The 14131-nt window shown below is 40.2% G+C and overlaps 2 protein-coding genes across 12 annotated transcripts in view; one reads left to right on the top strand and one right to left on the bottom strand.

Annotated features, from left to right (window-relative positions):
• Positions 1-14131, top strand: part of NFIB (nuclear factor I B) — a 417384-nt gene that overhangs the window by 113208 nt on the left and 290045 nt on the right. The window lies entirely within an intron of this gene.
• The window catches only part of LOC111770177 (uncharacterized), a 166435-nt gene that overhangs the window by 80291 nt on the left and 72013 nt on the right, over positions 1-14131 (bottom strand). The window lies entirely within an intron of this gene.

The raw sequence follows: 14131 nt of genomic DNA, 5'->3' as shown, positions 1-14131 counted from the left end.
TAGTAACCATGCCCACAGTCCTTTCTAGTCATAATTCTCAAGCCTGATTTATATTTCTGCTTCCTAGTCCCACGACTCTCTCTGCTGCCTGAGGCCACGGAGCCTGGCTAGGAAGACCTCACCCTTGATTTGATCTTAGCTGTGGGGCTAAGTCTTATTCAATCTGCTTTCTTCCAGTTTGAGTTTTGGAAGCAGTCAATTTTTCAAGTTTTCAACACCTCTAGTTTCTGACATTCGGTTTCATTTTTGTTTGAAAACAAGCCAATTCCTTCCTGAGTTCATCCACTTTTTTGCAAATTGCTGCTAACATTCTGTTTTCCAACCCTTTCCCCTAGAGCTAAAGAATCAGCATACACTTGACCTGTCTTCTGAGTTATATCAAGAGGCGGTTTTATCAAAGATTTTGCCACTGTGTAACCTAGAACTTCATCCTCCCAGCCTCCAAAGCCAATTTCCTTGCCATTTACATCCTCGTTGCTTACTCCAAATCATGCATTTCAGGTTTTTATTATGGCAACGTTCCACTTCTGATGCAAATGTGTACGTTGGGAAATTTAGCAGCTATAAAGATAAACTCTGAAATCTCAGTGGCATAAAACAATAGAAGTTTATTTCTCATTCCCTAAAATCTAATTGGTGAGGAGGCTCTCCTCCCTGCAGCCATTCAGGGACCTAGGCTGATGAAGCCTGTGCCATACTCATCGTGTGACTTCCATTTTATTCTGGGTCTCACCAGCCAGTCTATAGTTGGAGGCAGAGAGATTATGGAGGATCTGGTGGGAGGTCTTTATGGATTCAACTTGGAAGTGGCATATATTTCTTTTGACTGCAACCTATTAGCCAGGATTTGTTAATAAGGTCACACCTAACTCAGAAGGGAGACTGAAAGATGTAGTCCAGCAATGTGCCCAGGAGGAATGGAAAATGGGTGAAAAACTACAGTCTCTCCTAGAAACTAGAACCACAGCCAAAATTGTGGCAAACAATAGGGGAATGAGTAGCATTGCTGTTGCTGCTAGAGGCTGGACACTGAAGCTTGCACCACGGATGCCTTCAGCATCAAAACAGGATCCTGTGATTACATTGCTGCCCCTAAAAGGACAACATTGCTGCTGCTACACTCTTATTGCAAAGAACCCTGGGAAAACAAGTCTGCGTTTTTAGCTTATATAGTAAACAATGGACTCCACCCCCACTATAACTCCTAAGATGAGAAATTCCCCAAATAAAGACAAGGAATCAAACTAAATCAAAGGAATCAATTTCATGATGAAAATTTCAACAAAAATGACAAGCTGATAGGAAAGAGTATTTTGAACAAGTGGGAAGTGACCTACTCTATTCTGTGTGTGTGTGTGTGTTTGTGTGTGTGTGTATATATATACGTATTTATATATGCATATTATATACAGGTGATCTTGGTTTTTATCCATCAAGAATTTTGAGGTCTTGTCTTCCTCTAGATCCCCAGTGCCTAGAATAGTGCCTGGTATTTGGTAGTCACTCACTAAATATTTATTGAATGAAAGAATCCTTGGCCCAGTGAGCATGCTTATTGATGCTTCTGTTCCAGCTCTTCCGATGGCCGTAGGGACTGATGAAACCTAAAGACAACACTAAAAGTAGTAAAGCTTCAATACTAGATAGCTAGGCCTCAGCACAGAAGTGTCTCCCGATTTCTGGCTACACAATAAGAAGGACAGCGAAAACCAGAGGTGGGAGGAAAGACCAGTAAACATTACTAGATTATTTTTTTTTCCTTTTTCTCCCAAAGCCCCCCAGTACATAGTTGTGTATTTTCAGTTGTGGGTCCTTCTAGCTGTGGCACGCGGGATGCGGGATGCCGCCTCAGCATGGCTTGATGAGCCGTGCCATGTCTGTGGCCAGGATTTGAACTGGCGAAACCCTGGCTGCCGAAGCAGAGTGCACAAATTTAACCACTCAGCTACAGGGCCGGCCCCTGCTAGATTATTTTTAAGATTTTCTAAATTTCACCTTTCATAAAGGACATACTGAAATTTAAATCTGGAATTTGTTCATTTTTTTAATTCAGAGAGATTCATGTTCTTGGTCCATATATTTGAAATGTTCTTCTTGAAGAATTTCTTTTTCCTGAGTAGGCTAGTGGCCCTGAGTGTGTCTCATGGGAATCTGGTGTGTGTCTCCTTTGAGCATAGAATTCCTTTCTGGGAGCGTGAATTATGACATCTCTTTGGCAGAGAAAGATTTGCATTTATAGACATTTTAGGTGGCACTGAAATGACATGACAATATTTTAAAAGACAGCCAGCAAATATGGGACAAAGACATTTAATCGTTTCCTCTCTAACAAGACAGTCTCCTTTATTCTGCATTATTTTAGTAAGAAAAGCCATGAATTGCATGACTCCATCTCACTTTTTTGTCCTGTTGGAGATGAGGTTAAAAGTTATGTGCTGAATGAGATCTTTAGAAAGAAAGATGAGGAGGGAAAGGAAGGGAGGAGAAAGATCCAATGTCACTTACATTTAGAATTAAGATTCTAAAACTTACAAAATAAGAATGTCAGCCTCCATAAAAACGGAGAAATTTCATGGAAAGGGGTACCCCACATCTTCTATTACACCCTAAAAGAGGGATATGGGAGCATTGCCACCTGGCGTGAGTGACTTGCATTGCCTGCTGAGGCTGCCTGCAAAAATCTATCATCTCTTAAAGAGACAAGACAGTATTTTGAACAGGGCTCACCATGGCTTGGAGAGCCATATCCCTTCCGCGTCGTTTCCTAGCCATGGATGCTTAGATTTTAGGACTACGGAGCTGAGTGAAGTCTTTATTCCATCAACTGTATGTTTGGAGAGGGGCAGGGATAAAGATGCAAGAGCAAGACAAAAGAAACGTTCTGTTCAAAAAATGCAGAAGTAGAGAGTCTGTATGGATTGGCCAAAATGGTCTTAAATAGGACTGACAATATTAGCCAAGCTGTTCTTTTCCGGGTTCCATATTTCAAATACTTCCTGGTATTTGCAAATGGACTTTGCAGAGATACTGAAGATTTTTTATAAGTTGACTACTTTTTGTTGCAAGATGAAATGAGGGAAGGAAAAAATATTAAAAAAAGAAAGAATCGAAAATTAATGTTTTTATTTCTGAGCATGTTGGAGTTAATAGTTTTGGCATCTAGCGTTTCATTACGAGGCTAATATGCCACGCCATCTGCCGAGTGACGATGTCTTTACTAGGTTACCATGGTATATAAAAAGCAAAATGCTTTGCAAAGTTTTTGAGCAAGATAATTTTTCCCCCTTCAAATTTTTAAAAACGTAAATTAACATGTTTTCAACAAAACTGTTGAAATTAGAGTTATAAATATTGAAATGATACCACCCAGTCATTTAAGCCCTTAATTTCCTTTTAAGATCCTAATTCTTTTAAATTTGAGAATAAATGAAGTTGAGAGGATTTTTAAAATAAATATAAATTATGAAATCCATAACAGTGTTAACCACTGGAATACTCAGAATTACGTCCTCAGAATTTTTTCTAAAAAGAAGACTTTTACTTCAACTATATTTAAGAAAAGTGAAACTATTTTGTTCTTCTTTTGTGTAACCTGGGAACAAAGTACAAAAGCTGAAAGAAGGTAAAAAGAGAAAACGGGGTTTGTATACTTTTTGACATAAGCTAATAATTCCCACCTTAAAGCTCATATTTCTATACACTATTTTGCCTCCACCTCCCCAAATCCAGTTGGAGGTGGCAGCTTTGATTCAGCTTAGTCCTAGGCCGGAGAGTTTTTGCTCGTGCTTTTAAAGATAGCGCACGATCAGTGTGCCACTTTGGTTCTCTGCAGTCAAAGTTCAGGCTTTCTCCTCCTCTGTGTCTGGAGAAAGTTTTCTCAGCTTCATTTCTTCCATATGCTTCATAAAAAAAATTTTTTAAGTAAGTTGTTTATGGCCAGAGACACATGCCCCAGAAGGCACACACGCATATGGGACAGCAGTCATATATACTCTGACATACTTCGGAATTCATATAAGCAAAGGGTAAGGGAGAAGGATTTCTAGCCCACCAGTCTCACTTTTATTGTTGGGATGAAGTCTGTTAAGGATTATTCTGGAGAAGAATTTCAATAACCCATGACCTAACTTTACTATTACATAAGAATATGAGCCTCCCATATGTATAAAATTAAAATGACAGGGCAGTGGACACTGGTAGAAGACAGAGTACTCAACATCATTGCTTTTTTTCCAATTGAAACTCGTGTTTCTAATTAAACACTAGACTATTATGCTCTGTTCAGATCCACCGTAAAGAAATTGCATTCCTAAAAGCAACACAGGGTAATACAGAATATTCAGCTTTCAAAGTAAGTCAGTAAATATTTGTTGAACGACTATAATGTAGTAGGAACTGTGCTGGGTGCTGAGAAGATAGCTGGAGTAAGATAGACCCTGTCTCAGGCTTCTTGTAGCTTCCAAGCCAATGGGGAACTTGCCTTTCCTAAGGACGGATAACACCGCTTAGAAGACTAAGACTTTAGAGATGAGAAACAAGGCATCATGAGGACAAAAGTCTCACACACCTGATACTGTACAGGGAGATAGATTCCAGCTGAGAAATGGCGGGAGCGGAAGAGGGAATGACAAAAGTCAGACTTGGGATGTTGACTTGATAAATGTTCAGGAAGCTGATACCCTAGCATGGTGCTGCTGAAAGCTACTGAGGTCTTCAGGGTGTGGACACACATTTAGCTTTTTAAGTAAATGATTCACCAATGAGCCTTTTGATAAAGACTTGGTATTGTCTGCCATATATGTTGAGCATCTAGTTGACCACCACTTCTTGGAACTCGTGTAATTCTAACTAGAAACCGACTTATATAATATTCTGTCCCCTCTTGGGGTGATTAGAAAAACATTCCTGGTTATGAAGGTGAAGCATCAAAGAGAGGGAAAAAACTAAGACTACTTTGGCTGGAGGGGCGGCCGTGATTGGCCACTTGGCAGGTGGCTCACCAGCAAGGCCTTTGCCAAGCCATTGCCTCCTCCCCATCCCGGTGATGCAATATCACCCCACCAGAATGTTTTGTTCTCCAAGACCCTTCTTTCAATGGGTACATCCCATTAACAAGGCCAGCAGATGTCAGTCCTGATCCACTTTTTCTCAGTAACGAACCGAGGAGGAAGAGCCGATCTGATTTCCCAATCACTGCCTTCTATTGCTGGCTTTTCTTCTTCCTGAGATGGAGGCCCCCTGCTTGGTTTGCTTTGTTAATATTTGCATTATTCAATAGTTATTATGTGATAAGCATGTCGTTTGCTTTAGGTTTTGGTTGGTTTGTTTTCTGGTGCTTTTCTTCTTTGCTGGTGGCTTAACATGGGTTACAGCTGAGGTCTGTATGTTACTCAGCGTGGGTAGAATGTATGTTTTTACAGATTCCTACCTGATGCCTTGGCAATCCAAAGTTGGGCCAAACAAAGAAAATAAAATAAAACAAACCAAAAGTTCCAAGGGGAAAAAACACGTAGCTTTTATTCTGCAAAACCATCCCCTTGGTGTCAGCCTTGGACTGGTATCTTTTAGAATGAAGAAGCTTAGGTTCGCAAGGACTACAGCAAATGTTTCTGAATGCACGTATTTTTAAGATTTCTGATTAAGAAACAATAGAATCCCTGCACGTTCATCAAGCAAGAATCTTACTCTTTAGTGAAAAAATTTTATGATTAAAGACTAAATACTTATCATAACTACAAAATGGAATGATTTTAAGTGGACGGAATATAAAGCTACTGTTCAAAATGCATTCTGCTATTTGTATTATACTATTTATTATGAAAGCATGCTTTAAAGTTGCTATTGAAGTTTTAAACTCCAGGACTTGCTAGTGAAGAAAAATGTGTGTTTTTGCCTTTGATCTAGTACTCGTTTGCTCCAGCTGATTAACTGTTACATGCACCAAGGTAAAATGGTCATATAAGATGATTTCAACATGCTATGAAAGAATCTGAACACGGAGTTGGCCGGGCACAGGGTTCATTTGGGCAATACTCTGTTGCTTAAATTAAATGTAAGATATTTATTTACCAAGTTGCTCAATTCAAAAAAAAACTAAGAACTTTCTTGATTTATTAAGAATAACAATAAAACCTAGACTATAAATTCAACTTTTAAACAACTCCCACAGAATACTGTAGTATTTTATTTCTTTTCAAAGTAACGACTATAATAACCAGATGCATAACATTGACTTTTTCACTTGAACATAACTTTTGAGTTGAAAGAATTTTAAAATCTAACTAAGTAAACTTATTTTAATAGTCTTCTGGGGCGGGAAGTTCAAAAAAATCAATATGTATAATTCTTAGAATGTTAAAAGTTAAAAACCAAAAACTGAGTATCTGCAATTTTGTATTTCAAGCTGATATTTTAATTGTTTAAAAATTCTTTGTCTATTTTTTAAGAGACTCAATGCTAATAATAAATACATATAAGCAAAACTATGCACGTAAAATGTTTTCTCATCCTATATGTAGGATTTTTGTATTATCATCAGCTAAAAATTTAAGACCAAAGCAAAGGTCAATTCTAAAGATTTGTTGCCTTGGCCTGTAAAATCATGTGCTATTTCTCTGTTCAACCATCTAGACCAGTTCTGTTCAGTGGAAAGGTATAATTCGAGCCTTAAACACGAGCCACACATGTAATTTTAAATTTTCTAATAGCCACATTAAAAAAAAAAAGAAACAGGTGAAATTAATTCCAATAATGTATTTCCAAAATATTATTTCAATATGTAATCAAGAAAAAAAATTGTACATGAGATATTTTTCGTTTTTTGTCTGTGTCCTTAATCTTCGAAATCCTGCATGTTTGCTTACAGCACATCTCAGTTTGCACTCGCCACGTTTCAAGCGCTCGGTAGCCACACGTGGTGAGTGGCTATTGTATTGGACAGTGCAGGTCTAGATGATCAAATCCCTGCGCTCAAATACATTGGCTGAATGGCTTTATGGAATATTGCTGTTGAGCTGACACCAATCTAAAAGATTTGTACGTCAGAGCTAGATTGTTAGTGGTGCAGGGTCCTCGCACGTACAGGAACCCTTTGTTCTTGTTCTATTTTGTTTTTAACAACTTGTTTTGCTCCATAAAGATACATGTCACCCTCAAATTGTGGGACCCTCTGCTTGTTCATGCCCATGAAGTTGAGTTGCAGAGAGAGTCGCTCTGAAGAAAGCGACCTGGGGCAAATGTTATAATACGGCCCAACTGGGAGAAGCAGAGCCTAGAGGAATCTTGTCAGACATCCGTTCAGGATGTAGAAAGAATCCCAGTGTCTGCTGACTTTGGGGTTGTCTAGTGCGCAGTCCTGAAATGTAACCCTGGGATTCCTAAAAGAATGTCAACACCATGCGTTGGATTTTGGGCAGAGTCTAAATTTCACATAGGTTAGCCAGTTTTTCTTTCAAATACCATTATTTCTTAGGCCATGTGTCTCCATTTGAGGTGCAGAAAATGTGGTCACTCTGGCGAAGTTTCCTCCAGTTGCAGGGCTGGTTTTCCAGGCATTAAAAGCTGGCATACGATTGTTTGGAAATGTTAAGGGAAAGAATAGAAGAGGCCAGGGGATAAATTGTAGATATTTCAGGGAGAAGAAATAGCACAAATATTCTGAGGTTTATCCTCTTCCCACAGACCTTAAACTGCTGTGAGCTTATGCAAGAAGAAATGAAGCTGAAAAATGAAACAGAATGTACAAAATGCAGATAAATACTTTTCTTTGTCTTTTTTGTCCCTCTACTATTATACCCCACTCCAAAGTTCTTATCAAAAATAAATAAGGAGCGGGGCTGGCCCCGTGGCCGAGTGGTTGAGTTCGCGTGCTCCGCTGCAGGCGGCCCAGTGTTTCGTTGGTTCGAATCCTGGGTGTGGACATGGCACTGCTCATCAAACCACGCTGAGGCAGCGTCCCACATGCCACAACTAGAAGGACCCACAACAAAGAATATACAACTATGTACCAGGGGGCTTTGGGAAGGAAAAGGAAAAAATAAAATCTTTAAATAAATAAATAAATAAGGAGCCACTGGTCTTTGCCATTTCCAGTTATATAACCCCTAATGGTGTGGGAAATATTCATATTATGTCAGCATACAGCATGGTACCTGGAACATGGTGGGCACTAAATAAATGGAGGCCATTACTAGAAATAGTATATTGGTGATAAACCATCCAGGCAACATGAGAAAACCAGAAGAATGACAGAATGACACCAACTCTCTAATATCTGTCATTTTTCTGCTATATCTTGTGTGCTCTGGAAGGTAGTGCATGCCCATTATATCTTCGTTATACCCTTCTGAATGGAATCTTATTTTGTTCCTTATTAACGTAACTTTTCAATAGAGGTGTATTTGTATAACTGCTACAGCAGAACACCTCAGTAGAATAAAGATTGTGCATGATATTGCTGGCTGTCTTATTTCCCTATTAAGTTGAAAGAGAATATTGATACCAAGGTACAATCATGGTATAATCATTGACACCAAGACCATAATCTATATGATCTTGAATAGGAATTTAATGGTTTTCTTAAATTGTCTCTAAGTCCCTTCTTAGTCTTGGGTCAGATAAAGACTTGTGAAGAATTTCTCAAATCTTGAAATAAAATAGATTTTTATTCTCTACCCATTTTTCAATTTATATAGAGAAGTATCACATTGGATATTTTTAAATCTCTTGGAAGTGAGAAATATGGATTGTTGTCTCCAAAATTAGCACTTACTTATGATTTTTACTACCAACATTTTCGTTGCCATCACTGAACATTTACATAAAGCAGTTTAAGAGGAATTTATCTAATAGCAGAAATACACAGTTATCTTTGCATATTTACCTTAGGCACCGTTATTTGCACTGTTTTTTGTTTTTCTTAGCGATTGTATGGGAAATAACTACATAATACTGCGGAAATAACGTACAGTTGGTCATAGCAACAACAGTAATTAAAGTTCAGTTTTAGTAGGCAGTTGAGTTTTTTCTTTGTTTATTTTGCATTTCCACTGTTGCCCATCTACTATTTGTGGACCTTCCATTGAAAGAAAGAAAGAAAGAAACAGAGAGGGAATTGGACATACATAGTGTGTTCTCAAGAAATGATGTCCACCCATCTTCCCAGAAACAAGGGGAAGAGCTTCGTTAGGCTCTCTGATTCTACCTAGTTTTTGGAAACAGAATTATGCGTCCTTCTTGTTAAAGTTACGGCCTGCAAACTAGAACCATGGCCTCCCAAAATCCATCGGCACCCCCACACACTCTTGGGGGCACTGCTCTTCTTTTTCAATGCCATTAACAGCTCAACAGACCACAGGAACCTCACATTCTGCTGCGGAGAATCATACTTGGTCACAGTCAGACTCCCGTGACAATGACATTTTCTCTGTGAGTCCTTCACAGCTGTGTCACTGTTAACTTTTAATGAACATCCTTCCTTCCTTTGAAAAGTTTCAGTGAAACGAAACGGATGTGCAATTTCTGCTTTCAGCTCCACTTTGTGTGGGATGATACACAACAATTCTGCGTGCTGAAGTAGTCCGTGACATGTCTAATTTAGGGCGTTTCGAAGCTAATAACGTAATTTTGCCCAAAGTTACACACAAATGTAAAACAAGATTTTTTTTTGAAAGCCAAGGCCCTAAAATATCTTATAACCTATAATACGCCCAAAAGTAAAGAAACTCACTCCCAGCCTGAATTTGGGCCCCACTGTTCATTCCAGGGGATCGCTGACTCAATGGAGGACTCCGCAGAAGGCGTGCCAATCGCTCCCGGGACAATGAGTACACAGGGGCACCACAGTGTTATTTTGGAGCATTATTCTTTCTTGGTTTCCACAATAGCTGGCATCTGATAATTTAGCATTAAGCCTCTTTTCAACTATATGGAACTGTAATAAGGTGATTTAGCCAACGTGCCTGTCCATTGTCCCAAAGATTCTGTGATCTATTATGCAGTAATGTGTAAAAAGAAAAAAGGAAAAAAAAGAAAGAAAAATGGGAGAAAAAACATAAACCAACTAATTATCGAAAACATTAAGAGCTGCTTTGAGAGACCTGTTATTTATTGGCATTTTTATGAATCAATATAGATGTCGGAATCGACTGTAAAAGCTTCTGGGTGCATTCACATAATGAAAGCCCAATTAATATCCACAAGCACAGTGCACTGCAGCAACGGGGAGCTGCAAGGACAATCGCTGGCTTCCGCAGCCAACACTGACAGCTGCAGGGCCCCGATAGAAAACAGCTTCAAAGGCCCGATCCCCACCCCACCCCCAGCCCAGCCTCGACTGAACACTGCCTTCATATCTCACCCTCACCAAGGCAAGGCCTGCAGGAACAGATGGGCTACCAGAAGCAACCCATGGCTATCTGTGATGTCACCAAATGAGGCATTTTGGGATGCTGTTTGGGTGGCAAAAAATGTCAACAGAATATGAGAGGGGGATGGGGAGGGAGGAGGGAGAGTTTTTTAGGTGAAGTTAGCATGGCAAGGCAACCCCTCATTGTCGGAGAACGGGCTGTAGGGTGGTGGAAGGGGTCATGCTGGGTCCAGATCTGGGCCGGCTTACATTTCAGTTTTATTTTTGTGTGGATTAAGGGAGCTTTACATTTGTTGGGCTCACAAGAAAAGCATGTGGCTCCATGTCCTGTAGGCCTGTTTGCTTTGGATTCACCAGGATGCAAAGCCTGTGCCAGCCTGTCAGAGATGGTATTAGGGCACTCGCTGTCGCCTTTACTCCCCTTCTCGATCACTACTGTCTTTTTCAAACAGGATCCAAGCTTTCTTCCTTAAGATGTGCTATCTCTTGCTTTTTTAATTAGTTTTTATTTCTTTGCTGCCCCCAAACATGAATCAATCTCTGACTAGACTGAAAAACTGGGTTCTAAAATCAGGCCGCCCAAAACCGCTGTCCAGGAACCCTGTTCTGAGAAGCCGTTGGGGCAGCGTGTATAATGATTCCTAAAATGCAGCTGCCAGCGTGCATTGATAGCTGGGCACACAGGGGTCTGAGGAAGCCACTCAATACCAGTCTAGAAAAGCCAAAAAGTGAAGTTTGATTAAACAGATCATACAAGAGAAAGAATAGATCCACCTAAATTTTTTTTTTTAAAGATTGGCACCTGAGCTAACTGTTGCCAATCTTTTTTTTTAATTCTTCCCCCCCAAACCCCCCAGCACATAGTTGTATTTTTTTTTTCGTTGTGGGTCCTTCTAGTTGTGGCATGTGGCACACTGCCTCAGCATGGCCCGATGAGCGGTGCCATGTCCCCGCCCAGGATCTGAACCAGCGAAACCCTGGGCCCCCGAAGCAGAGTGAGTGAACTTAACCATTCCTCCAGAGGGCTGGCCCCTAAAATTTTTAATTCTTGCAGAGCTTGAGCAGGGCAGAAGAGGTTGTGTGGGAAAAATATTCTCCTTTGCTTTGTAATAAATATGATAATAATAGTTTATTTATATTCTTATAGCCCTTTGAGTTTACAGAGATCTCCCATGTGATCTTTTGAGTAAATCCATGAGACTTTTAGGCAATCATTGCAATGATACTATTGTACAATGGAGGAAGCTGAGACTCAGGGAGGTTCAATGAGTTGCCAATGGTCAGAGTTAGGAAATATCAGAGGCAAGGTTTCATTTTCAGCCTTCTGTATTCTCTGAAAGACATGGAAGCCATTTGAAGAAATCCATAAAACAATCAGTGATTTTTTTTTTTTTTGGCTCAAGCATCATTTCTCTATGAATATGTTCTTCCAACTGGAGTGTCCACGTTACTCTTATGATAACACCTGTCATGTTGCGTTTGTACTTATTTATTTGTCTGTTTTCCCCCCACTACACTGGGAGATCCTTGAGGGCAGGACTTTCTTATTCATCCCTGAATCTCCAGTACCCAGCATAACACCTGGCAAATCGTATCAATCAGTAAACATTGTTGAAAGAGGATGGATGGGTGGGTGGATGGATGATAAAAGTCTTATTTTAGCTATTTATACAATTTGGCAATCAGCAGTTCAACTTCAAAATTGCTTTCTATGGCCTTGAATAAATGGAACATGTTGGGTTTAACAATTTCAATATTTGGGGGCCAGCCCCGTGGCCAAGCGGTTAAGATCGCGTGCCCCACTTCAGTGGCCCAGGGTTTCACCGGTTCCGATCCTGGGCGCGGACATGGCACCACTCACCAGGCCACGCTGAGGTGGCGTCTCACATGCCACAACTAGAAAGACCCACAACTAAAATATACAACTAGGTATCACGGGGATTTGGGGAGAAAAAGCAGGAAAAAAGAAATATTGGCAACAGTTGTTAGCTCAGGTGCCAATCTTAAAAAAAAACATTCAGTATTTGCTAATTTACCAAAAATACTGTAACTGGCATTAATAAGAAAAAGAAAAGATGACTGACTCCAGTAAATGAAGAGGAAGAATTATATTATGCAAAAAATGCTGAAAGGAAAAAGAAGGCAGTCACTGCAGGCTGTTATTTCCATTTCATTTTGTTAGAGGTTCTTGGGAATTGTCACCTCAGGAAAGCCCTCGCTGGAGTGCTCTGCTAAGGGAGATGAATCCTCACGTTTGAGTGCTTCAGTTACTTTTCGGAACGGCATCCAAACTAGCATCACTTCAATAATGATGTGATGTGTACTGGAGCACTGGATGTGCCCAACTTGGTGCTAAATGTCGGGGAGGTGACCAGGTGGAGCTGGAGTTGGTCTCAGCCTGGAAGGAGCTGACAAACTTGGAGAGGTTATGCAGAATGCCTGCAGACACCTTCAGTACAGGACTGTGCTCCAGAGCTGAAAAGCAAATCGAAATCCAGCCCTCAGAGGAGGTTGCTGTGACTTCCAATCTGAGTTGGGAGCAGGGTCAAAGAGGCTTAAAGGACAAAGTGGAAGGGATGGTCATATAAGCAGAAGCCAGAGACATTGGGGAGAGCAACCCCCAGACGGTGAAATGCCCTCTTTAGGCCATGTCCGGTGCTGTAGCGCTACAGAAATGCTCCAGTGCGCTGGAGGTGTATGCAGCACGTTTCTCAGAAAATGACTCCAGTTAAATTCATTGGAGAGGGAGACAGGGTTGGAGGAAAGTTATTAGAAGGAGCATTGCCCAGCTCTGTGCAGAGAAAGTTGAACAATCCAGAAGCGTTGTCCAGTTTTTTACTGGGAGTTCTATCCTGGCATGCAGAACAATGCTGGAAAATTAAAAGTGATGGAATAGACAGAGATAACAGTAATAGGATTCTTAAGATCATTGATCTTTAAGAACATGAATAAATACCTAAGGTGGAGGGAGTTATCAGATCTTTCTTAATGCTCCCCAAGTAATAGGAGTATTCTACTTCTGGAATGGATTGGTAAGCAGTTCATGAATTAACTCTGCTTAATAATGCTAACCAATAATAGTTACCAGATATTAGCTTCTACTGTGTTCCAGGCAGTGTGCTTAGGCTAATGCTTTAAATTTGTTATTTTATTTAACCCTCACCACCCTGTGGGGTAACTCTTTCTCTTAACAACCTTTTTATTTTAGAAGAGTTTTAGACTTACAGAAAAGTTGCAAAGATATTATAGAGGTTTCCTGTATACCCTCAATCCAGTTTCCCCTATTATTAACATCTTACATTAGTATGGTACATTTTTCACAATCAATGAACTAATATTGATACATTACTATTAACTACAGTCCATACTTTGTTCAGATTTCCTTAGTTTTTACCTAGTGTCTTTTTTTCTGTCCCAGGATGCCACTGTTACATTGTCATCATGTCTCCTTAGGTTTCTCTTGGCTGCAGCAGTTTCTCAGACTTTTCTTGTTTTGGGTGACCTTGACAGTTTTGAGGAGTACTGGCCAGGTATTTGTAGAATGTTCATCAATTTGGATTTTTCTGGTGATTATACCGGGTAATGAGTCCTCAGGAAGAGGACCACGGAGGTGAAGGCCATTGTCATCACATCATGTCTAGGGTGCCTGCTATCACGTGATTTATCACTGATAATGTTAAGCTGCTGGAACAGACGGCTGAAGTAGAGTTTATGAAGTTTCTCCCCTGAAAAGTTGCTCTCCCCACCTCTCCTTTCCACACTGTA

The sequence above is a fragment of the Equus caballus genome, chromosome 23 (assembly GCF_041296265.1).
Source record: "Equus caballus isolate H_3958 breed thoroughbred chromosome 23, TB-T2T, whole genome shotgun sequence".
NCBI lineage: Eukaryota > Metazoa > Chordata > Mammalia > Perissodactyla > Equidae > Equus > Equus caballus.
This window is presented reverse-complemented; position numbering and strand designations above follow the sequence as displayed.